Here is a 27,587-nt window from a genome sequence, read left to right on the forward strand (position 1 = left end):
GATGCAGAGATATGAGATGCAAATGTGTAGGAGAACCCAGAATTTCTCCTAATTCATATGGATACTTTTCCACAGCCCACAAAAACTCACGGGGAAAAAATTGTTTCAGAAATGTTTTTTTTAATCATTGCTAAATCATTTTTTTAATCATTGCTAAGTTATTTAAAAAAAAAATTCTTGTAATCTGTCTTTCAGACAAAAATTCTTTTTAAAGAGCACTATATCAAACGAGTTTAATCAATCTCCAGTAGGTTACAATTCCTCTTCCAACACTTTGGCTACAAAATTCTCATAGAAGAAGACTTCATTTCAGCCAGATTATCCTTGTTATGCCTGAAGTGGAGCTGAAATCAATCTTCCATTTATTTCCCATGAGAAGACAAGAAGGGCAAAGAGAACTGGGAAATGAGACCTTGAGGTAAACATAGTGGTTTCAGGTCAGGGAATAAGAAAGTATTACATCCTAATCCTAAACTACTGGACAAAGAAACTCAAATTGGATCCATGCAATTAATGCATTAAAGGATTTTCAGCCAGACCACTTCTATCCTTTTGCTTCCACAATGTATAAAAAACTTCTCAAGAAACCACAAGCTCTAACTGCTTCCAAAGAGTGATTGTAGGTGAAAGAGTCACAGCTAATGATGATGGTACAAGCAGTTATTTCCACATTTCTCATCTGTAGGCTCCATTAACGTCAGACAGCTTTTGAATTTTTGTCTAGTCCCTTTTTATTTTGTATATCTTTAAAAAGAAATCAGCAATTTAATGCTATTAGTGATGTACCCTCCTAAGCATGTCACCTAGCATGATGCCAATTTAGAGGCTCAATTGCTTGGAGGACAAGTTGAAAAGAAAATAAATGTTCAGAAGCTGTGGGAAACATAGCATGTTACCCTGACCATGCTGCTTTTCAGTTTGATGCTGATTTGAGGCTCAGGGGAACTCTTGGAGGCTGTGTTAAACATTGCTGAATTAAGCAGTCACCAGAAAGAGGCACAGTCTGGACTCACCTCCTGAGCAGTTTCTCAGAGCACTTCTGTTCTTTTCTACAGCTCAGTCACATAGCACATAAGCTTTGAAATAAAAATTGAGCCACAAAGCTATGCAGCAGTGTAACAGAGCTCAGCACAGGCCAGGGCGAGATGACCCAGGCAGGTACCTGGGGAAAGCATACTTTTATAGGATTTGATATGCATGGAGTATATTAGGAAATATTTAAGCTCCAGTTACATTCAGATATTTTCCTCTAGATTTTAAAATCTATGCCAGAACATCAACAAAATTTTACTACTATTTAAGTTATAAGTATACTGCAGGTGAAAATAAGGCCTATAATATTAATCTTACAAATTTTGGAGCATTTCAGAGTGCCTGCCCTGGCCAAGCAAACAGCAGGGCAGGGACTTCAAATTTTTCAGAAAATTTGTGTATGGTTTTTGCTGCATTTCAGCAAAAATATATTGGATTAGCTGCTTGTATGTATTCCAGAAAATAATTGGGTACTTTCCAAGATTTGTCTCAAATATTACTTCCCTCCTTTTCATGGGATATAAACCACAGATAACTGATGCCAATCAATATTGCTAAAAATCTATTATTCAAGGATATTAAAGGCTAAAATTTGCATAGTAGCTAGTTATACTACAGATCCAGCTGGATCAAGGTGCCTTTGAATGAAAAATTTATACATATATAATAAAATATGGTGGTGGACACTTCAAGGAACTAACAGTCTAAATAACTGACCTAAAAGACAGGTAAACATGTGACAAACAGCAGGAAAAAATCATGAGACATGTTAAGGGTTCAAGATAACATGAGAGGCCCCACAGTTTTGTCACTGTACATGGATGAAATAAATCCCAGATTTGCTTATGACGTCAGGAAGAGATGTTTTGCTCTTGCTCACCAATCAAGTATTGGATTCAATCTCTGTGAGTCAAAGGCAAAGCATTTGCACATGGTCTTAGACAGCATATTCCAAGGTTAATTTACAGAAGGAACCAGGCACATTTGAGCCTGAGGAGACAGAACACACCATTAACCTTACTAATTTGCTCTAAACCTCTTCATGCAGATGTTAATGGACAAGTCTCCAACACACAAACGTAAAAACAAAGTCTAAAGCAGAATTCAGTGACACCTGGAATTGCCTTCTAGCACTAGGATTTGGTACCTATTAAACAGTTTGATGCATTTATTTATTTATTTATTATGAGCAGACCATGCCCAAAGATAGTTGAAAATTACTTTTTTTAAATTGTATTTTGAGGCTGTATATGCTATTTGCACATTTCTAAAAACTCAACTTATTCATGCTTTTGTGTATGAAGACCTTGAGAGCCATTCCTTTCTATGTCATGTGTTTGTGTGCTATCAAGATACGTCATTATTAAATTCCCAAACTGTTTGACATACTCTGTCAGTGGCTGCTTAGGGACTCTTCATGTGTTACCAACAGACTCATCAATACTTTTGCCATACATAGTCTAAACTTGAAGACTGAAAATGTTGATGTTATTCTGATCATTTTGATAGTCTACAAATGAAAAGTTTTCTTTGTAGACATAATTTTGGGTTTTCTATTCCAAGCTTCTGAAGACACTGATAACTTCCATTACAGTCAACTTAAAATCTAAGGGTTGCCAGTATGCTGACTGTTTTTCATTCAGCATTAGTATCTGAGCTACAGTATAAATAGCATAATAACAGCTATTATCTTCATGTTATAAGGAAGTTTAGCTCTGAACAGGAGACAAAAGCAATTCTCTGCAAACTGCTAGTCTGGGGATCTCTGTGATACAGATCTCTCACAACTATACCACAGCTGGTATCAGCATAAACAGAACCTATGTGTGCTCCTGCTTTTAGATTATATTCTTCAGTGCTGTTACATGGCCTGAGCTCCCTATGACCTTCCGACACTTTCAGATGCAGTTTGTGTTCTCATAGCCTCTCATCCTCTGAAACTGTAGAAAGGGAGAAGAGCTATAAAACAGGCTTGAGAGTTGACTGAAACCTCTCAGGCAGAGGAATCTGCTGAGAAGGATCACTGCCATCTAGAGAGCAGAATGCCTGGCCTGCTAGCTCCTGCCTATTTTGGCTTCTGTTACTTTTATTATTTATTTATTTATTTATTTTTATTATTTATGCTAGATATTGCTACTATCACAATAAAGGGTAAGGGAGACAAGGAATCCATCACAGCAGGCCCAAGGATCCTGAAAACTGGAAAGAAGGGACTGTCCAGGGCTTTCTCCTGGACACTCATGCCCTGCACAGAGATGCCATTTTCACCACTGACATTGCCACATTTCCAGGGTAGAATATGACTTGGGCACAATCAGATGCAGTGCAGTTAACCACGGTATGGAAAGGAGACAACGCCTTCTGAGAGAGGTCAGAGGCTGAGCAAGGAAGAAAAATTTATATCTGGACAGTGAAAGGGAAACACAAAAGTTCTGGAGCTGGAGGAGCCTGCAGCAAGCAGCCGAATTCTAAGGGGGTTGTGACAGTGTCATTTTTCAAGTTTGTTCCAGTGTTATCACCTGTTATTTTATTTCTACTTAGTTGTGTTGTTCAGCCTTCTGATTTCTAAAACTTACTGTTATAGAAATGACACAGCACCTTAATTCTTTTACGAAAAAAGTTTTGATTGGTACACCAATATAAAATGACACTGTTTGACCTTGGAGTTAGACACATCACTCCTTTAAAAAATATTATCATTCCCCACTCCCACATTAAGAGGTATTTGGTTAAAGTCCAGTGATATTAGTGGGTTTCAACAGCCATTTTTCTTTTTCCTGGAATATCAGGGGGCCAAATTATCCACGGGCATGATTTCAACAAAGTATAGCAGATGATTCCAACAGGAATTAGGCCACGGGCACCACAAGGCAAATTCTTTCCATCACTGAGCCACAAAACAGGGTGCATTTTTAACACTGCTTCCCCAAAGTTCTGTCCAAATAATTCAGGACTTAATACAAAACGAAAACTATCCTAAAATAATCAGTTCTACAGTGTTTAATCAGTTGATAAATAAGCAGTTCATTTCCTTGGACTGATAAAGATGCTCTGTGATTTCCTGTGTGTTACTGTATGTGTCAATTGTTAGCAAACATTGTGTGTTCTCCTTTAGCAACAAGGAATAATTACTGAACACTATTTTAAGCAAAAAAATGAGAATTATCCCCTTCAGAAAATACATATAAAATACAACAAAAGACACAAAGAGAGAAGCTGTGTTTGAAAACATCATTTTAAACATGCCAAAATTACTCTTGAGGTCTTCAAGTGAAAAAAATTACAAACCCAAGCAACAAAAGAAATTTTAAAATACCCAAATCACAAAATCCCGACACTTAAATAAAAAAACCCAAAAAAAAAAGCCTCGTAAACAACAACCAGAAATTCAAACCATGTTTAATAGCATGGTCCACTATGATTGCTCTATACTGGACTCACAATGTAATTTACTCATAATTTATGAAGAAAAAGTATGCAAGTCACCTGTTCTCTGAAATGTGAGCAGCCCCAAGAGAAAGCTCGTAGCTCTGCCAAAAATATAAACAGACTTTGAAAGCTGCTTGTTAAGAAAAGGGTGAAAGGACATTTGCAAATAAATCTTCATAGACAGGCTTCTTCAGACAGCCACGTACAACTGCTGTAACATATTTATAGAAGGTTGCTTCATGGTCACAGAAATACTAAGTACACTAACCATTGGCAAAGCATTGCCCTGACACCTAAGCCAAATGAACTCTGACAAAGACGGAAGTACTCAGGCTTACACTTCTGCAGAACACTACCAGTTTGATTAGTGTGTCAGAATTAAAATAAACTTCAAAGGGGAGTATGAAAGAATTCCTTTCTCCCTGCTTACCCATGTCTCTCCCTACTCCCAACTATTTCTGCCAGAGACATCACTAAAGCCTTTCTTTTGTCTTTGTCTTTGAGAAAGAGGAGACAAAAGGAAAAACATTAAAACATCCCCAAGGCAGTAGTCAAGAGAATAGGGCAAGATTTAGAAGACTGAGGTTTGTAACCCAGTAGTCTACCATGGACCTCTTGTGAGTTCCTCACAATATATCAGGTGGCCATTTTCAAAAGGATATTTAAATGCCTATCTCCCAGTGAAATCGATGGGATTCAGATAGTAGGATCTCTCTGAGGAGCTGTGTTGAGAATATACCTGGTGTAAGTAGCTGGGCTCAAAAACTGCAGGCTGGGATGCAGACTGAAATGCAGATTGAGCTCTTGGTGGGAGCCTGAGACAGGAGGCCATGAACTGCCGACCGTTTGGAATAATAAAGGGAATGAAAATACATTTAGCCAGGTGAATGGACACTGTGAGATACAGTAGGAGCTAGAAATTGTCATCTTTTGGAGAACAAAGTAGGTGGAGACCAGTGACACCCACAAGGTGGATGGACATGGAGGGTGCAAGGAGCCAAAGTCTTGGAGGAAGAGCGAGACTGGAGCACAGAGAAACAAAGAGGGTATAAAATCCTTGGGATTCCTTTGATCTGAAAAAGTGATTCTTTTTTTTTTCCCTCTTCATAAATTTGAAAAAGAAGACAGAAATAATGAGTTTTAGCAGAAAAGAGTAAAAAATATATACAAACTTTTGTTATGGTATGCCTCCTTTTAAAAACCTAAGTAACTTCTAAGGCTATACTGGGGGTTTTTTCACACACTGTATAATCCTGCACTTGACACCATGACAAATTAAATTGATAAACTAAATTTTCTTCAACTCTTTCTGAGAGAGAGAAAAATAAGTTTTCTGAAAACCATTTTGCTAATTACTATTCTAGGTTCCTATGGAGCTTGGATTTTCTTCCCCAAGTGAAAGAGTAATGTACGGCTTCTGCAGTCCACCAGCCTACGTAGATGTTAACAGCCTGAGTATCTAGAGGTATCCACAGTTTTATTTCTCTTTACCTGGAGCAGTGAGTTCCTCTTCAAATGGACTCAAACTAGCAGACAACCCCTTGGCACAAATGTAGAAAAGCAGGCAGGCAACCAAGTACCACTCCAGAATAACTCGAACGATTACACCGGTAGTTGAAGGCACTTTCCATTGCCATTATGCTTACATGTAGCAAAGTGAAACTACAAAAGCTAGTGCTGCACTGGGAACTGCACCATTTTAACTCTGAAGGATAATTGTCCCAATCAAATAGTGGAATGTGATGAAAAAACTTTTCATTAAGCCCCTTCAGATTACTACTTCTCAGCAAGGGAATTTTCTCTAAAAAAATTTACTTTTCTTCTCACAGACACTCTTACCACTGAGCAATTAAACTCTCAACAGTCATTTTTTTTCTACTGGTTTGTTCCTAAAATTGTACAAAGTCTTCCTCAGGAGGAGAGTGAACAAAATAAATTTCAACCTGAAATTTATGCATATATCATTCTAATATAATACAAGCAGTACTCATCTTTAATAATCTTGGTATTATATTACTGCATTTTATATGCTGCATTTTAATGCAAAGAAAGCAAAAAAAAAAAACTATGAATAAATGTTAAAAAATATTTAATTGGCTTCTATTCAACTTTGAAATTAACCAATAATCTTGAATTCAGTCTTGCACTTACATTCAATTATGACTAGCAATGCTTTGACATATTCAGTGCAAAACATGTGAGGAAGATATTTTGTGTTATCCTCTCTTTTTATCTTATATCATCATCTCTTGTATTTCAATACAAAATAGCAAATGTGTTTAGTCCCTTGAGGAATTGGAGAGGCTGAACAAACATTCCACATCCTGTTGGCTGTTCCTATCCAAGCTTTGCTAATGATGACAAACTCTTTGAAGTTACTACAGCTCTGGGAGAGACAGACGGTCTTTATGGAAATGCCAGCATTGCAGAAAAAAAAAAAAAAGAAAAAGATTTTTTTTTTTTTCCCTTTCATTGGAGCCAAATTACAAAACAAATTCCTGATTTAAATCTGCTGGTTATTCTCCAGTACCTCAAATACCAAGTTTGTATTACAGACAACCCTGGGCACCATTGCAGTGCTACTAAAGCTCAGGTTGAAATTTCAAGGATTCTGGGATGTATCGACTGCGACTCTATTCCAGTAGAAATGAGCACTTAGATTCCTGTTGGAAAAATGTAAAATAAAATTTTATAAAGCTCTCTGCACATTTTTGATATGTAGATCCAATAAATAACAACTCATCGGCAGCAGTCATCTACTCCATTCTGCCAATTTAAGATTTGTGCTTTAATATATTTTGCAGTTTTATCTAATCCTTATTTAATCTAAATATTTTCCATCAATTTCCTCTAGTACTATCACAGAACTAAATATATTTCAGTCCATCTAAGCTTTATCTGAAGTCCACCTTATCTGCACATCTCAAACATTCATGTCTGAAAATTTAATCTTAAAGGCTCTTCTGAACTTTTTTCAAACTTTAGCTGCTCAGATAAAATCATTGATAGGATTTTATTTCCTTCCTTCACTTTTTTGCACTATTCTGCTTGGACAGGATACAAAACTCTTTGTAGTTTTCAATCTACAAGAATTCTGACTGATCAGGAGGCACCTATAACAAAGACTGCGCTGCTGCAATTCATATTCACGGTGTACCACATCGTTGTGTTGTGCAGGATGAAAGTACTGTGAAAAAGGTACACACAAAACAGAAGTAGAAGCATCTAAACAGAAAAAGTAACCCTGAAGTAAACCACTAGAAGACATAAAAACAAGCCAAAGATACTAGGCCAAAACTCGTCATATTTTTCTGCCGTTAAAGAAACTATGACGTTAGAAATATACTAGCTTAAGGAAGGGGTTACATACACTGTCTTACACATAAGAATACAAATGTTTATTCTTAAAATCAAGGCAAGTCCAGCTTGGTTGCAGTGAGCAATATGCAGGAGGGTTTTGCCCTCTTCTCTACAGTACTAAGAGCAGAAGAGCATCAATGTACACAGGAAAACAACAGGAGACCCCTCACCTTTATTCTGCTCCCCTACTGCTCTCCCTCACCCTCCCCAAAGCCTGATGGCATTGCATGGGGAGTCCCTTTGCAAGTGAACAATCCACTCTCTGCATGGACTGTGGAAGGCACCATGGGTTGGGATGCAGCTCTGCACACCCTTTTACTCTGCTCCACAGCCAGCAATCACACACACAGTAATAATCCTGAGCTCTTCCATCTCACAACTTCATCACCTTTCATGCAGCTGTGCCTTTCCTATGCAGTGCAAATACTTTCCAGCCTCTGCAGAGAAACAGGGCTTAAATCGTTTGAGGACAAAATTGCTTCCTTATATTCTGCACTGAGTCCTGCTAGGCTGAGTTGTGAGGAAGTAAGAGAGATTTCAAACTCCTGCTGTCAGAAACATTCTCTTTTGATGGATAAATAAGATTCCAGAGTCAATCTGACACCTTTTGCCAGCATGGAGTTTATTTTTTAGGACAGTTGTAACAAATGTAATATTATAAGGTACTAAATCAATCATCCATATTTTTGGCTCCTGTTGTTCACATGCTAAGCTGTTATAAGATAGCCAGTTATATAACTACAATTTCAACCCTTAAACTCCAAATGATACCAACAAAATAGACACATGAATAATCAGGCCTGAAGTACAGTGTCTTATCCTATACTGCCAGTCTAATTCTACAAATTACATTTATTTTTCATGTTTCCTGCCAAATGGAAAACATTACCCATGGGTAATAACGTAAACATTAACTTCCTTTCAAAATTTTTTTTTTAAACCCCTCAACTATTTTGCATTGGATCTTAACATTTTTGATCCCCTTCCTGCCTGTTTCTCTTATTTCTACATCAAAAAGCAGAAGTGTCATGCTTTAAAGAAAATGCAGGGAAGTAAGACAGAGAAGAACATTGAGAAACAAAAAATGAAAGAGGTTAACAACTCTGAAATATTATGCCCCCCTTTTTTTAAGATTATTGAAGTTTACTAATAGAGGCTAACATCCTATTAATAGCACGGGTAATGGAAGCTAGGAACAGAGACCAATAGTGGCATCCAAACCTGGAGATCAGTAGGGAACAGTAATGAATGCAGCTGTGCCTGGAGCCTCCTCAGCTGCACCCATCTCCCCATGGAAGAGCAGCAGCTCCCAGTAACTACCTGTGCTTTCTTCACCATTAACATGTGGGAAGGAATATTGAAGCCTCCAGGACTCTTGACCACTTCTTCAGACGCACAGAAATGCAGCACAAGGTGCTATAAACCTGGAAGTGTTCTCTGCTCAACCTGTTCTGATTACTGATAGCACCTTCCACTTGCTCCTCAACTAAAATCCACCATAAATCACCCCCACCTTTTCAGCTGCAAGCAGAAATTGCAACAAAAATTACAGAGGTCAGCAGAAGGGTATCTGGTGCCCAGTGAAGCCCATTATGTCTTCCTCATTACATCTTTAATTTCTTTTGTTGTCATAACAGCTGGAAACCCTTGGTATCAACAACCTCCTTAATATATTTACACCCCAAATTGACCACAGGGAAATGTAATTTGTTTCCCAGAAGCCAACACAATGAATTGAGCCCATAAATAATAAACTTCATTTCTACTGTTAGCTCACAGACACAACAAAATATACTATGATATGTGTTCATTTCAGTTAAAGGTAAGAACTAGATGTGATTTGATCTTGGTGTTGTCATCAAGTGTGGAATTTCAAAATGCCTAGACTATATTGCTAAGCATGTTGATTTAAAATACTATCTACTCAAATGGGAAAAACAGAGGGAGTTTAGTTCATTTTTAAATATGAGGTCTGCTTATCCTGCTACTCTGAAGGAGGAAAAGGCCCTGTGGAAAAACATCAAAATGCAGGCTTGTGAAATTAGGAGTTAGTGTCATACAATTCATTTCAATGAGGCACAAGTTACAAGCTGTCAACAGCTGGGTTTTATGAACTAAGGTTGACCTAGGAGCTCATACTTACTACAAATCTACATTTTTACTGCATGTCAAATGGCTGCATTAACTTGCTCCCTGCACATCATGCATACACTTGCATTTGGGTTTTTTTTATTAAATCTGTGTACTTTTTTATACCTAAAATTGTTGTAAAAATGAGCTATTGCTACTGTCACAGCACTGGTTCTAAGTTACCATTTTCTCTGCTTTATTACTGGCAGCTTCCCCTTCTAAAAAAACCCCAAATCTCATGCAAATTGAGGCATATAAAAGTGAAAATTTTGAAGATATTTTTAGAAGAGATCAACTGCAATGATTTTGTATTGATTAACTCTGTGTTTATTGATTGACTACAAAGTTTTTATACCAAGAGTAAACTGAAATTAGTGTTTATGGACAGGGATTCATTGAGTTAAAAAGGAACACTAGAATCAAATGAAAAACTGGGCTTTGCAGAATTTATGTCTGACTTAAACTGACCACTAACTCTGGTATTAAATTTAAATGGAGGGCCAGTTACACTCTGACATGTTACTATAAGCAATGAAAGCAGCTTCAAACTAAAAATCTTATTTATAAGAGTCAAATAGGAAAAAAGCTATATAAATTCATAATTCCTTCAAGTCAATAAGAGAAACAAACACTGAGACACCTTCTTTTAGGGTATTAGGCTATCCATTTAAGAGTAGATTACCTTATCACAAGATGAAAGGAGATGAACAGCTTCAGACAAAAACAGAGGGATATTTTTCCACTCTAAATGATTTTCATATATCAAATATTTGGTAACAAATGCTCTTCTAGATGTATTCTACTTGGCAAAAATTAATGCAAAGACCATGAAACAGAGTCAAATAAATCAGAGAGAACAAAGTATAATAAAAAATACACCAGCAACTATATACATGAAAAACAGTCAAGTGATATTTTGGTTCATCCTCTAAGAAAAAAAGAAAAAAGTTGCAATAAACAACAAACTCTTCTCCTGTATCCAGGTTAGCTTGAGATTTGGGGGTTGTTATGTTTGTTCTCTGGAGTCTTGAAAGACTAAACTGCTGTGGACATACCTAAATCAATTCAACTATTCTATTACATCAAGATGCAATGCTTTTGTCCTCTTTATCACTCCAGCTGTTGGACTCACCACTGGGTGATGGCAGGAGCTCTGAACTCACAGCACATTGCACTTCACTGGCAGTCCCATGTCTTTATATCTGCCAGCCCATTGACATGAAATCCCAGGGCTCTGCAGGACCACCCGAGGAACCTGGGAACACTTAAGAAAAAATTCTCACAAATATGCTCCTTCATTTTTGGCTTTTTTTTTTTTTTTTTTTTAGGAGGAAAAAATGGTGTTGTCCCAAAACTAATACCCAACAGTTATCTCAGATAAGCATCCCAGCACTTGAACACCACAGAAGAACAGGAGTACCACTGCAATGGGTGCAGAGTAAAATCAGGTGGCAGAGAAAAAAGCAGACCACAGATACAACTAACAAAGTATTGAACTAGAGATCTGACAATACCAAATAGACTAGAACTGGATCAAGCAATAAATTAAATTCATGACACATACAGGAACAGACAAATTCAAGAGGGACCTACAGAATTCCATAATCATGCTGAATCAAGATGGTAATAGCATAAATCAAAATACAGGACTACAGGTAAACTCAGAGTGCTTTGTGACCATTGACAACTTGACTTCTTTTCTCTTTCTAGCAGAAGGGAAATGCAAAGTTATTTCACCTGAATACGAAGGGCCTTTTATGCTTAGCTTAAATGTGCAATGATTCCTTGAATTTAAGAAACTTAACAGGGGGAGAATGGAAAAACCCATACCAAACTGTTTTATAGCATTTTTGTGGGAAAATATTCTCTCAACCATTTTAAAAGAACACAAAAGAAGGGAAAGTTCCACATATCTGTCAGTTGTACTAAGAAATCCCTAAGCTTAATTAAATGCTTAACTCAGATAAGCTCTAATACTACATGTCAACTGTAGATGTGCAGGAAGCACCCTTAAAGACTCCTCTAAATATAGAATCTACGTGTTTAACATAGAAATGGAGCTGTTATTGCACATAAATATATTTCAGAATATTAAAGCAGAAATTAGGAGTGTCATATAGGACAGGAAAGAGCAAATACGTTGAAGAATTATCGCATGCTAATTTAATTTTCCAGTAATATAGAGTCCATTATATAGTCACTATCAGTGGTATAAGGTCTAAATTAAACTACACTAGGAAAGCATCTTCTGAATTCAGACTAGGGAACTGAAAGATTTCAACAGTCTTGTGACAGGAAGAAACCCACTTAATCAAAGCCTCTTTGTCAGACACTCAGAAGTGGTCAGAATCTGGTGTTAGTATTGAAGGTCAAGAAATCAAATTAGACTATTTTTCAAACATGCAAAGAATTTATACATCTACTTCAAAACCCAATGAGAGCAAAGGGATTGGAATATGTAAAATAACACAGTGTAGACATGAGTGTAGGAACTGAAACATGAATAACTAAAGTGAAATTTTGCTTAATGGAGACATGATTGCATCCCTAGGGTATTGTCTGTCTTGTTTTCACTTTCTTCAAAACTGTTATGACTCCATTGTGCTGGCTTAGGCTGGGATAGGGTTAATTTTCTTCATGGTGAGTAGTAGCTGGCTGTGCTTCAGAGTTGTGCTGAACACAGGGTTGATAAGGTAGAGATGTTTTTGTTATTGCTGAGTGGTGCTCATGCAGAGCCAAGGCCTTTTCTGCTTTTTGTACTGCCATGCTGGGAAGGAGACTGGGAGTGAACTTATGAGGGGAAACACCAAGGACAGGTGATCCCAACTGACCAAAGGGACACTTCCAACCATACAGCACCATGCTCAGTCTGTAAACTGGGGGCAAGAAGGGGAAAGTGAGGGGACGTTTGGAGTGATGACATTTGTCTCCCCGGGCTACCATTACATGTGATGGGACCCTGCTCTCCTGGAGATGGCTGAACACCTCCTTTCCATGGGAATCAATGAATTATTCCTTACTTTGCTTAATGTACAGATTTTGTTTTCTCTACTAAAATGTCTTCATCTAGAGTCCTGAGTTTCCCAGCTTCTACCTTTTCAATTCTCTCCCAGACCCCACTGGTGGGGGAGAGAGTGAGCTGCTGCATGGTATTTGGATGCTGGCTAGGGTTAAACCATGACCCTCATTTAGCTGGAGGAAATTAGTGATTTCATTACATAGAACAACTGATTGGATGTGATAACTGAATCCAGAAATTACTCTATCACAAACTCATAACTTTAGCTAGGTTGCAATGAGGGTATACAAAGTAGACCATGATCATTTGTGTGCCATAAACTGTTTTATAGCAATATGAAACATCCAGTTTAAGCAGCTGGAAGTATAAGCATAAACTCCTTGATGTCTAGGCAACATCATTCAGGGACTTTTCAAATAGGAAAAAATTTTTTTCTAAAACAGGAACTGAAGTACTAATTTTTAGAGCAGCTATCCCACAGTCAGCAGGACAGTCAGCATTTGATACTAATTTTAAAAATACAAATTGCATTCTGGATTGCAGAAGGATCTTGATGGGAGGCAAAGACATGACCTTCCACATAACATCCTTTTTGAAAACATAACTGCTTCCACAGACATAGTGTGAAGTGCTGCTTGTCACGATCTTGGTTTCAACACCATGCCATAAATTCCCCATGTCCCATTAGGGACACTCACTCCATTTTCTTTTAACCAGAATGAAGCACTTATGACACTAAATTCTTTCTCATTTAAAATTAAAATAAACACAAAATATCCTTCCCCTTTTATTTTTTCCTCTCTGGCAACTACTCCTTAGCCACATGGCTCTGCATATGAACCATTGTCAATAGGCTGCTTTGAAGATGACATTCTGGATGGCACACTCAACAAAGCAATCCATTATAAGTATTAGAGACACACTGAAGAACTCACTCCACTTCCCTTCCCATAATTACTGACATGCTGGAACTGACAGCTTCTTGTACCCTTCTAATCTACTTTCTTAAAATGTGTTAAGCAGAGATACAAAACTTTCTTTTTTTTTTTTTTTCTGTTGTAAATTGTGGAACTGCAGCCACTTCTTTCCTTTTCAGAGAGTCCTTTATATGCCCAAATTTCACAAAGAATAAGGCATCAAATTTAGAAGAACAGCTGAAAATGCCTTGTCTGATTTACTGAAATTGTCACTGAAACTCATCAGCATTCTAGAGAACACTGTATTATAATTTGAAAAGCTCTGCAGCAGCACTAACAAAACACCTCTAGGGTACGTATCCCTCCTCATTTGAGCTATATGAGAGGTTATACAGAAATCTAGTTCTTACAGCAAGACAGTCATGGTCAGCTGTTCCTCCATATTTCCAATGTAATAACAGTCCACAGAAATCAAAAGAAAAATAGACATGTGGAATCTATTTGGAGGGAACAAAACTAGGGAAAAAAAAAAAGGCAAAACAAAAAAATTCCTCACAAAATAAGAGAAAATTCACCTCTCCAACCCCAACCAATCATTACATAGAACTAAGAAAGAAGAAACATTAAGAAGTTCAAATCTACAAGAAGGTGACTGAACCTGTGTGGGGGAAACCTGCAAGCAGCCTCATGCCCTCCTGGTGGGGGTGGTTGCAGCTGTGAGACACAACCTGTGCTGCTTTTAAACGCAGCCATCTTGCCCTGATCACTCCATATGGGATTATAACATTTCAGTTTCAAAACAATGCATGAAACTTCTCTGATTGGCATATTTTGGATGCCTTTTAAAGAGTCTGCAAATTCCTAGTTCTTGGGGTAAGAAAAACAGCTTTAGAAGAATACATTTCCTTCTTGCAGTTAATACAAATTAGCTATTTCACCAAAAGAAATACCAAAATAATATCCCATTACAATGATAGGCAGTAACATAATATTTTATATTTTTCAGGCAATTACCTTAAATACTTCCTGCGTTGCTCAAATTAATATAAACACAAGGAGAAAATTAACTGTCTGGAACAGAGCAGGAGTGGCACTATGCACAACAAACACAGACATTGTTTCACCTCTTGAGAGATAATAATGTGATTATTGGGCTTTTGTGGCAGTTTCCTATGTCTGCCAAAGGACTGAGGGTCTGAGGGTAGGGATCAGGCAATTTTATTACATTAATCTAATAGGAGTAATAACACAATTTCCAGTGTTTTTACACAGATTTCTGTTTCATACTACAGAGTACAGCAGAACAGGTAGTATTACAGCTCTAATAGGATTCATAAAATCGTATTAACAAATGTTATCCAAAACAATAGGGGATAAATCCTGTAACCATTCAGTATCTGCACCCCCTTCCTAACAGAATAATGAATTTTCTTTCAGACAGTAACAGTGCCAATCGATCTTAAAATTTTAAAAAGCCACTTCTGCTCCCCAGTGATAAACTGGTTATTGAAACAGTTGGACTGGTGTGTAAATAACACTCTGATGTTAGATATCCTCCCTGCTCTTGAAAACATGGAAGTCCTTTAAGCTTCAGCACTTTAACATATTCTCTGGAGAGCTAATAAAGGAAATCACCAGGGAAAAAAAATATCTGAGTATTGGCTTCAATTGCACCCCAGCAGAACTTTTTAAAGCCCCACAGCATGGAAACTAATTGTGCTTGGCGCTGCTCTGGCAGCCCCTTGGGGGTTGGGGACCTAATATTATGTTTAATTTGCCCAGAAACTAGTTCTACAGGTGCTGCTGTAATTTAAACTTACAGGGTCTGAATTTTAGATTTTAATTTTAAGACTGCTTTGATTCAGAAAGAATAAGGAAGAGTGGAAATCACTATTCTATTCTGCCAGTCATTGAATTAAGGAAAAAAAAAAAGGTGGGGTAGATGGGGAGCATTAATGTATTCATTTCACTTTCACTCCCATAAAGGTATACCACCCCAAATTTGACATGGTAAGATAAACTATTTATATATATATGTTCCTAAATATTTTCAGTGTCCAGCAATACAAAAAAGGGCAATAATAAACCTGTATAATAATCTGTTTTTAATTTTTGCAGTGTATCTTAGCATAAAATTACTGTGAAGTCTCTGCATACTTTCATTTTTTCATATTTCTCAAGAAATAAGTCACTTTCCTTGGCTTTGGAGTTTAATATCATAGGATACTTAGTAGATTAATCTTCAGTTATGTCTGTAAAGCTATGTTGCTTCTCTCAGCCTTCTCCACATCTGTGCACAAGCAGCAGTGCCCTCACATGGACATGAAACACCTAACTGTAGTGATTCATGACCAAAGCTTCCTCTCAGAAATTTCAGTTAGGCTAATGCCTCCAAAGAACAATTAAAATTTAAATTCAGACTAGAATATAACAAAGTTATAATTTAATAAAAACTTGCAAACCTAAAGCAGAAGACAAAGACTGGTTTAGCCTCCCTAAACTGCATATGTTGCACCTGACATGAACCACCAGGATATCAACAGAACAGGGTCAACTTTTATAAACATTAAAGTGATTTATTCCAGTTTGGCAATAATGCAGTACCAGTTGTTTAGGAGTTGGGAATTTGAAAGTAATAATTTTCTACAAAAAATTAAAGTTAGTTACAAAAAGTTTAAAGATATCAAAGCACTTAATAAAATAAAGGGAGACCACTCACATAATTGTACACTGAAAATCAAACAAAATGCTTTATGAACTAACTATTACAGTTCTTGAGATAAGTAATGAACCCTCAGTAGAAGTGCAAATGATGAAACAGTTTCCTGTCATTTATAATTTTTCCTGTGATCTGCATTATTATAAGAACATGAACAACTGGGCAGCCCTGCAGGTACAAAAAAGGTGATTTTCTGCTCGATAGCAAATCAATTATTTGGATCATATTTTCAATGCAGTACATTTAAAGCACCTCTCATTATACTCAGAACTGGAAATATTTTTAAGAATTTTTTTGGAAACTGAAAGTTCCTGACATGAAATAGGAAACACATCTGATTACTCAGCTGGTTAAAGAGTGCATCTGGGACTTGGCTGGCTAAATTTAAGCCATTTGAGTAGCCTTTAAAAGGACGAACAGCTGCAAAGGTACAGGATATTTTGATCACAGCATAGGCTGCTCTTGGGGAGTAGCACAGGCAAATTCAGGTACAGTTCTTCAATGTGCCAATTTCCATTTTGTGTTTTGGCATAGAGCAACACATAGATACAGAGGATTCCATTTATACCTATGTAGGTGTGCATGTGTGTGCACACATGCATACAGTGTGTGAAATATGGTAACATTTGCCAAAATTTTTCAGAACAAGGAGCACAATACTCGCAGTTTGAATCAGAAAGTCAATTGTCTTCACTTCCAGACTCAATCAAAAACAGGGCAAGTAAATCTCACCTTTAAATTTTTTTATTTATGACACTGGTTTTATGTTTCCTTTCAACATATATTTTGCGAACTAATCAGACATAGGGAAATTTAACTATGACTTTCTAATAAAAAGTTCATATTAAAAAGTGTAACAATTTGAAGCTATACTATTCTAAGGAAATGAACTTTAATTCTAGTAAAAATTTACTGTCTCAGTGTGGGAAAATTACAACTAATGCTCAGGCATTATTATTTTCTTTTTATGCACTGATTCTCTTTTCTACATTAAAATGCAAAATGTATACAGCAGGTGTTAATTATAAAAATAAGTAAAATGTAGTAAAGAAGTTGAAATTAATATTTTCATTTTATTCTATATTCAGGAGCCAAAACCAGATTCACTAATTGCAATTAAAAGATCTCTCTCTCCTTTACATGGAAATGAACCATTCTTGGAAACAGATTCAGGGAAGGTGGCAAAAGTTCAGATAAGAAAAGTATACTTAGAGTAGCCAAGTTAAGTAGAAATAAAATCTAATTAATTGGAAACAATATTAAGATAATTCTCTGCCATTCACATAGTTGGAAGGCAAAACACTACACAGTTTTCCTTTTCATCTATCAAAAATATAAGAAGTTCATATGAAATTTTGGAAAGCACTGTAGGTTTAACTAATTTCCACATGAATAAAACCTAAACATTCAGTTATCTATGTGAGTTTTTATTCTTGTGAACTGAGGTTCTTCAAATCACTTTAGGGAAGTCCCAATGAATGGGAACCTTATTAGATTTGAAAGAGACAGAGTAAAGAATGTTTTACAGTCCAAGGAGGCATTGATTCTGCTCTTTAAGTATCTTCCACTTAGAGCATTTACTCAGAGCTGGAACTTACAAAAAAATCAGATTTTTGGCATGGGACAAGAGATGGAAACCTGTGGCACATATTGGAGCTCATCTGGTTCTCCATAAGACATTAATTCCAAAGGAAAACATTTCTCACAAGCAGACAGGAAACCACATCAGACATCAAATGCCTTATAAGTGACATGGGGGTTCATTTTGTGGGAACAGAGCACTGAAGATATTACTCACTCTAGCATCTGCATCTAATTAAATTTGGATTTGAAGTTAAAGAGAACAGCAACATTGATGTCAAATTCTGGTCAGTCTGAACTTGTTAAGCATGAAACTTAGTTGAGAAAGAGAAATGGACTTGGATTTTAGGTCATGAAGAAATTATATCTAGTAGACTCATTAGGAGACTGCAAACAATTTGTAAGACTCCAGATTTGGCAGGCTCCCCTAATGTCCCCATGATATTACTTAAAACTGTATTTCTCAGAAGAACACATTCTCACTAGATTTCCATCCCCTACTGGAAGCAATGAAGGTAAATGTTATGCTGTGGCATAAAAAATAACTTTGAAAACACCTTCAAGTATACAGAGCAAGTGATACTCCAGCAAAACCTTTCAAGTATTCCATGGAAAGACAGTATCAAGTGACTTCTCATAAACCATGACCTAGCCTTCACATGCTCCTCATATTGAAGATGTTCTGAAAAACAAACCAGGCAAGGCAGTTCAGCATAGAGTTCCTCTTACCTTTCAAAATCAGAGATCAATTCTTTGGCCTGATCCCATTTCTGTAGTGTATCTTATAAGAATCACTGCAATAAATGAAGAAATATTCTGGAAATGTTGCAGGTAACTAGTTTAAATTCCCCAAATAAGGGGGTTTGATGTTGGGGTTTCTTTGGTTGTTTGGGTGGGGGGTTTTTTGGATGTTTATTTTTTAAACTATGTACTGTCTCTGGGAATTTTGACATTCACAATTCCGTTAACTATAAACAAAAAGTAGTCCTTAAATGCATCCTTTTGAGAAGGCAGTTTCCAAATGTGCTAAATGGGGAAAACACAGCTTAGCAAAAACATAAGTGTAGGCTTTATTTCAGAAAAGCCTTTTCTTAAAACAATAACAATAAAAGAATATTAACTAGAGAGCATAGCAATTTAGCAGGACTAACAAACTATAAAATGTGAATGGATCCTGTTCAAGATTATGGTTCAAGACAGAAATCATCTTATGCATCCATTTCTACAACCCCTAAAGAGGAGCTCTCTCTTAGTGACCAAATTAAAGCTCTTAAAATGCAATATTTATTTTTACATCATTTTTGAAACTTGGAGAGGCAAATATTAATGCCATATTCCAAAAAAGCACTCTTTGAATGAAACCACAGAGGGTTTAATCTTTGTGGAACAGTGCAAAAATGGCAAGACTCCCATGAACCCACCCACTCAGTGCTGCAGTTAGAGATCACTGGGGGCAGGAGAAGATGGCAATCTCTGCCAAGGAAGGTTATTAGATTGCTCTGTAATCAGGAGTAATGCTGGCCAGGAAGTATTAGCATATGGGTCAGCAAAGGTTGTCTTTGGAGGGGCTTAACATTTCTGCTACATAAGCCAAAGCCAGCCAAGACAGCATTTTCAAGCTGTTATCTTTTACTCCAGAAATGCATCTCCTGTTCTACTATTAGCCTTTCAAATAACATTTCAGCAAGAAAAACTTATTCTCTCTGGTTTTGTCATGGATTATTTGGCTTTAGATGATGTGAAAACAGACAGCTTTCTCCTCAAAGCTACATAATGCTAAGTTTTAGACTATCAAGCTTCTTTTGATCCTTTCAAACAATAGGACTAGAAAGTAAAACTTAAGCACTCCACCTGCCAAAAAAAGCTAGACTTGTATTTCATTTTAATGTAGTCTGGCTGGTACCTTAATATAATGTATCTGTAAATCCCCAAGAAATTCAGGTCAGGCTAGGGGAAGCACTACAAGTTAGCATCTCATATAAGCAATGCTGCAAAATCACATTTGGAAAAACAATCATCCCTTGCTTCAGTGCTGATGTTCTCTAGCAATAGCTGGGAATATTATGGTAAGAAAAATGGCAACACCTGGTGGTGTATTCAACAAGGTATCCTGCAACAATACTTGTTTGGCTTTCAGAGAGATACAAGATCTCCTGTGGTGAAAACAGACATTATGACTTGAAATGAAGAATTTGCATTCTTTTGTCTTTTGGCTAGCAGTAAAAATAAAATAAAAAGTACTAAATCCAGAAGCTTTATTACCAATAATATTGATAATAAAGGGGATTTTCCTCAGCTGAAGCAGTACAATGCCTATCAGAATCATGGCTGTAACCTAAAAATCTGGGCTATAAAACAGCATTATTTTCTTCCCCATACTCTGTCTATAGTGCTCCCATTTAAACTAGCTACTTAACCAGAATTCAGTCAGAGGAATAATTTTGGAACTCAGAAATATCACAGATATGTCCTGGCTTTCTTCATTTGTAAAGCCACATCCCTGGTATAATTAATTTTACCCAGTCAGCACACTGAAGGTAGTGGAAGAAAAACCTATATTCTGGTCTCAAAAGAGAATCTTTATTTAAAGTATCATATGCTCTAAAGAGAGTTTGTCTCCAAACACGATTTTCTCCTTAGATCAGTCTAGAAGACACACATTCCTGCTCAAACCCCTAAGATGTAAAGCCTGTTGGTGAAGTGATCTTCCCACATTTCGTGCCTTTCCAGAAGAAGACTTTACAAAAGAGTGAATTATTTAGAAAATCCTAATGCCAAAAGAAAAATACTAGAACATCAAAGAATATGTTATCAATAGCCTGACAAAGTGGTGAGACACAAAGGAAGCAGGATCAGTGTAACCCTATTGGCAGAAATGCAAAACCTCCTTACAGAGACAAGAAGTGATGAATTTCAATTTATTTCCTATTACTAAGTGCTTTAATTACAATCAATTTAACTTGTAACATCAAGAACTAATTTAACTGGCACAATCATCACTAAATGATGAAGGTTTTTAATTGAAAATGTTATATTACTCCTCACCACAGTATAAATGGGAAATAGATTGATTAAACTACCTAATAATATTAGATGAAAAAAGAATTAAAAACATCTCTGTCACTTTCTTGTAACCTTAACTAAGCAGTTGTACATCTACTAGAGCATGGGAATCCTGTTTCAGTCCAAGAGCAATGACTCTTGTGGAAGAAAAGTTGCTGCTGAAAAGATTCAACCTTCCAGACTTCTCATTTTCTTATTTAAAGTCATTATGAAGACTGCAACAAAACCTATTTTTTCTCTTGGGGATTTCCACCTCTCATTACAGGAGTTAAAATGGAAATCACTGTACCACAAATGTCTAGAAAAGCACCAGAAGTCATTCTAGAATGCAAAAATGGGCAAACATTAACTGAAGGCATTTCCTGCAGAACAGAAGAGAAATGTACATCAGGTAAAATATTTCTCCAAGGATGTGCATATAGAGCAATATTGTTAATCATTAAAACCTATATACCTCTAAAGTTTGTTTAATCTTGTAATTAATTAGAAAGTATTTCTATTAGCTAGATATACATCATACTTCCAGGAGTAATCAAGGAGAAAGCACACTATATGTCTGTTGAGGAAATTGCTAAAATGCAAGAGTATTTTTAAATCTCTCAATAAATATAGGCTGAGTGCAACTTTTACAGTAGTTAATTTCCTTTATTTGCCAGAAAAACACACATATATAGTTAAAGTAAAAATAGAGAGCTTTTATAGTAACACTCAAACTTCTGGTAGGCTCTTGACAAAAATACCACTAAAATAAGCTGTGTTGATTTTAAATTGCTGACATAGAATGTACACTAAGTACTTTCTCTTAAAATTTAAATACTTCACTGGATATTTACAAAGGACTTCCTTCAAATCTATGACTGACATTTTCTGACAGTCAAATACTACTTAAAAGAAGAAAAAAGGAAATGTTACTGGAAAATAAATAGAAAGGAAGTAAATCAAGGAGAGTTCTGCTCAAACAGCTGTTACCAAAAGCTTGTGGAAATACACACACTGAAAAATTATATTAATAGCAGCTGCAGATGGTCTTAAAATCCATCCATCCATTACAGCTAAATGGGCTATGTAAAACTGACAGTAACAACAAACAGCAAAAAGTCACCCCAGTGACAGAAGCCTCCATGCAGCAGCAGCAGCTCCTCAGAGAGCAAAGCCCTGAATGGCTGATGGAGGTGAGTGGTACCACAACTCGTTGGCATGAGCCTGAGTATTTGACCATGACTCTTTGGTGTGTACACTTCAGCCTCAGAAGAGTTCAGCTACATTTCAGAGTAAAATAATTTATGAATATGGCTGGTATTGAAAACTTGTGCAGCCTCCAGTTCATAACCCAGTCTTTATATCTCATAAAATGAGCATTATTAAAAATGATGTAGCTAGAAATTTCCATTTTTTTTCTCTGTGGAATTACTTGTAATTTTATGTTGTTATCCCTTTCACAATGTACATAGCATAAAATAACATTTATGCCATATTCTGATATCCTAAGAGGAGGAAAATGCTTAAATTTTACCACATAAAAAAAAAAAATTCCTTAACTATGGTTTGAAGAGGTACATGTGTTTGTTTTGTTAGTTGTGATTTGGGTTTCTTTGTTTGGGTTGCTATTGTTGGTGGTGGTTTTGTCATTGTTTAGAATAAGAAATCCTCAATCCTCATTGTAAGAATAAGAAAATCCTCAAACTAAAACTCACAGAAAATTTCGCTTAAAGCAGACATGAAGGTATTCTAACAAATCATTCCTGTGGCAAGATCTGGGGAAAGAAACATAGATGACTATTCTACTTGCAGTCCTAGAAACATATCAATATAACCATAGTTCTCTTCAGAATTTTATGACAGAAGATCTGCTAAGAAGACAAAGTTTAATATATATTACAAGCCAAATAGTCAGAAATTATTATCAGGTGAAACTTATTAAAGGAGAAAAGTCCCCAAACAAAATCAAGTTTTACACCACTGATTTTCAAAAGTCTTAATTGAATATATAATTGATCCTCATTAGGGAGCTGTGGATAAAGCAAGAGAAGCCCCACAGTTTTTGATGAAAATACTTGGACTACTGAAAAGGAAAAAGTGAATTACCTGTCAGATTTGGAGTGTAAATGTCAGAGAGTCAAGCCATGACTGAAACCCGAGTCATATATCCTTCACTCGAGTTCTGGTTGCCAGAAACTCATTGCAAGATTTTGAGCCAGTCAGGGCCCAGGAATGTTTCATATTCCACACCAGCATTTGGGCCAGCTGAGAAATTTTATTTCTTTACTAATTTCCCCATTGGTATTACAAGTAGGTGTAAATGTCTGCTGGACTACTGGATAACTTGCCAGATGAGAGGCTGATATAAACCATTTCTTACAGCAGAACACTGAGTACCTGCAGTCCCTACTGCCACAGTGATCTTCTATAAATCAGAATAAACATTTCATAAGTAAACAACTTGAGATGTACTAAAGATTTTAAATGGTTTCACTGTAATCATTGGTGTATTAGGAATGTCAAGGCAGCCATAAATTCATGACGAGGAATTAGCCACGAAATTAGCCACGAAAACCAGGCTAATTTAAATGCAGTTAATAATTGTTGGGAAAATTAATTAGGCTTAAATGCTAAACATTAAAACCTAGGTCTCTAATCGAGAAACAGAAATTTGAGTTTCAGTCTGTAAGGTTTGCAATTAGACATACAGAAATCAGGTTTTGTGAAGGTTTCAATTCCTGAAGAGCATGGCTCTCACTTCCTTGAACTTACTTTGAAGAAAAAAAAAAAATAAGTAAAGGAATGGCTGTAACATCCAGAGTCCTAAGATATTAAGACTAAATTCAGTAAGCTGCAGAGGACAATTATCTGGGCTCTAGTCCACCTTATTTTGAAATGGGCTATTCATCAGCAAAAACCTCTAGGACTTGGAAGTTAAATACTAGTTTAAACAACTTTCTTTCACAGACGATTTCTATTTACTGCTATGATCAATTCTATTAAGAAATGTTATTGCTAAGAAGCAGAATCCATCAGCAACATGCAGCATTCTACAGCAAACAAGAACTTGATGTGAACAAAAACTCACATTGTGATTGTGTTTGAAAAGAAGCCATTGAACCCTTTATGAAGGAGCAGATTTCCAGGTTTAGAAAACTCCTACTTCAAAGCTGCCCAAATTTTAAATCACCATTTTTTTCAGGTTTTATCTTTATTCTACCTTGAACATTTGTTTATTTGTTTGTTTTTTCAGCTTTAGCAAACCTGCAGTGAGAGGACAGGTCATCTTGCAGGCTGATATGTCAGCTTCATGCTCAAATAACCTAAAAAGCACAGTGATCTTAACCAATATTTTCCTGGTTACAAAAACCACTGCTTATTCTCTTATTTCAGTATGAAAACAGAGTTAGAGAACCCACAAAGTATAAATTTACTGAGGCAGAGACATACTTAGAGCTGTTGGACAGAGATTTGGTCCCTTAAGAAGAGGAAAATAAATACATAAATAAAATGTAAGTTTCAGACTCATTGCTATCCTTTTCCTGGCACCAGCATGTTTTTAAATAAATTTGCTCAAACGTTTATTAAGTATCTGGATATCATGTAATTAGACCATATTATTACCTGTTTTTTAGGGTATGCATACCAGTAAATTAAGAAGTCCAACCTCAAACTGGTACAAATCAGCAGTTCTTTCAAATGCTCTTTTGTGCTCTTGTGAGAGGCCAAGGGACTGCTGCAAGTCCATTGTTTCCTTTCACTGTTCTCCTTGAAATGAGCTCTTTGATCTGAACTGAAAGAGGTAAGCAGCATCTCACAAGATCTGACCCTAAATATTTTCCTGATCTCCATCTATGCAGGAGTTTACTCATTATATGAATGCTGATCTGAGTTAGACTTTTCCAGTATTTGGCAATCATTTTAGTAAGCATTACAGTTTAATTAGCCTGTTTATTTTCACTTATAGCTCCACATGAGACCAAAACACACAATTAAGAAAGATACGTAAAAATCTTCTACCAATGATTCATCATCACTCTCTAATGAGAATATTTTCAAAGGCAACTGTTCAAAAGTTAAGCACATTTACCAGAAAATAATGACCACTCCTCCAAATCTTTACACTAATAATAATGGAAGTATATTTAATATTATAAGGATGAAAGAAGGAATGCACCTAGCTGTTATTGACAAGAAGCTATTGGGTTGTCTTTGATGAAACAGCATGCTTATTATAATATCAAAACAACAAAACAAAGCTGGTTTAGCAAAGAACAGTCAGAAAATACATTGCACAGAAAGGGGAAGGATTTGTACTCTGGAGAGAGCCTCACAGAATGAAGACAGAGAAGAGAAATAATGAAGAAAATTATACTGGAGAGGATAATAGGGTGGGAAGAAAACAACAGAAGGAGAAAAAACATTGTTGAAAGGGTTTATGTTCAAGGGTAATACCACACACTTTTCTGGATATATCTTAGCATAGTTTTCAAATTTGGGCTAATTTACATAGGCTGGAAATGCAGAATTCAGGTCTCCTCAGCACATTTTCTTTCAATCTGCCTCCTTAAGTACTTTGCCTCCCTAGGTGCTCTGAAAAGAACTGAAGCAAATTCTTTGATGTGCAGGAGAGAAAATGCCAAAAGGTCAAGAGGCAGCTTCATTGTAACTACTTCAAAGAACATTATGTTTCTGTGTTTTCTTTTACAACATAATATTAATTTAATATTACATTTCTCTTCCAGAAATGGGCCATTCAGCATAGTGACTACAAAGTATCCACTGAGTAATGGGAAAACGTGCTACTCTGAGTTCCTGTGTATTTACTAATCAATGTGAAACTATGATCATTTACATTCAAGATTCTGGACTACAAATTCTGTAAGGAGCATGAAAAAAAATGTGCTGAGAGTGTTTGACAAAAATCCAGGATATGTTTCAAATCCTCACACCCCATTCAGCAGATAAATTCAACTATGCTCCATTATAAGCCTGAAAATCTGATAGACTGGCCTTCTCCATAAAGCCAGAATAAAAAAATCCTTCATTGTGGATCTTTCCTGCCCTTCCTTCACCCCCAAATAATTGCTTTCTTTAATGCTCTCTTCACCAAAAATAAATAGAGACACAGCTCAAGCTGAAATAGAAGCTGAACATGGCTTGAATCTCTTTTTTTCTCCCCCTCAGCTCATCCAGAGTTCCTGTGGTAGAGTCCATTAGCAGTGCATGAAAGCAGATAGCTCAAAGCCCACATAGTTATTCCTGGATTTAAATACAGATTGGAAATGAATGTCCTGTGGATAAATGTCTGTGAAAAACACAGAGGAGAATAAGTGCTTGGGAGATTAAGAGATTTACTGTAACCTCTGTGAAAGCTGAACATTTAAAGGGCAGGAATTCTTCATTTTTCAATCAGCAAATTTAAAGGGGCAGAGATTTATAAATTATCTCAGCAACTAATTAAAACCCTGTGTCTGTGTGCACATGTGCATGCATTTACATACTTTTATTAATCAGCAGATATATAATACTAACAGATTATGGGACTATTCTGGTCAGCAACATTAATATGAATGTCTAAATGGCACTTTGGCTAGCTCATAATATTATTTCAGTTGGTAAAAACCTTTAAGATCCTTGAGTCCAACAAATCTCTGTAATTGATCAAGATCTCTGGCTGAATAGAAGGTAAATAATTTCTTCTTATTACTAGAACAATACATCCTCAGTTAAAAACAAAACAAAACAAAACAAAACAAAACAAACAAACAAAAAAAAAAACCAACAGCTACAACTTGGTTTTACACTTCTCCCCTCTTTATGCTTGCTGGATCATTTTCATTACCTATTACTCATGGGAAGCCTAAATGTAGACATGCTGAGGACATGCTATGACAAACCTGACAGATATTACTGCCATTTTCTCACCCTATTCTTCCCTTTAAAGCAGAAAAATTAAAAGAACACAGAAGTTCAAGTGCCCAAATATCAAAGATTTGCTTCACAGCAAAGTTTAAATATAATAAGTCACATGCCTGAAAATCCTGCTCTCCAAATAAGATGAGGCCATGAATGGACAACAGCATATACTGAATGATTAATCCTGGTCATGCTTTGCTGTTTCTGAAATTATGAACATTCAGGAACTGTAATACACAAAGAAACCCCTGAAGTGGAAATGTGACTGCTGAATATTGCTCAGTCTCCTATTTTGCTTGAGTGCTATGCATCAGAAAGGGTATCCAGATCTAGGAGACTCTCAACATTCTCTATGACCAGAGTCACCAGCTTGCCTCCCCTTCATCTGTCCCTGTCCTACATTGCTCCCTTTCAAACTGTAGCCAAGGGCAATATTCTC

General features: G+C 36.4%; 1 protein-coding gene and 1 long non-coding RNA gene across 2 annotated transcripts in view; one reads left to right on the top strand and one right to left on the bottom strand.

Annotated features, from left to right (window-relative positions):
- ZNF385D (zinc finger protein 385D) overlaps positions 1–27,587 on the bottom strand; it is a 408,882-nt gene that overhangs the window by 283,245 nt on the left and 98,050 nt on the right. The gene's annotated exons all lie outside the window — the stretch shown is intronic.
- LOC132327218 (uncharacterized) lies at positions 18,877–26,383 on the top strand. Its single transcript, XR_009486492.1, has 4 exons — positions 18,877–19,018; positions 21,516–21,641; positions 24,865–25,031; positions 25,975–26,383. It is a non-coding gene; the product is annotated as an uncharacterized LOC132327218 (long non-coding RNA).

The sequence above is a fragment of the Haemorhous mexicanus genome, chromosome 1, assembly GCF_027477595.1.
Source record: "Haemorhous mexicanus isolate bHaeMex1 chromosome 1, bHaeMex1.pri, whole genome shotgun sequence".
In the NCBI taxonomy this organism is placed as follows: Eukaryota; Metazoa; Chordata; class Aves; order Passeriformes; family Fringillidae; genus Haemorhous; species Haemorhous mexicanus.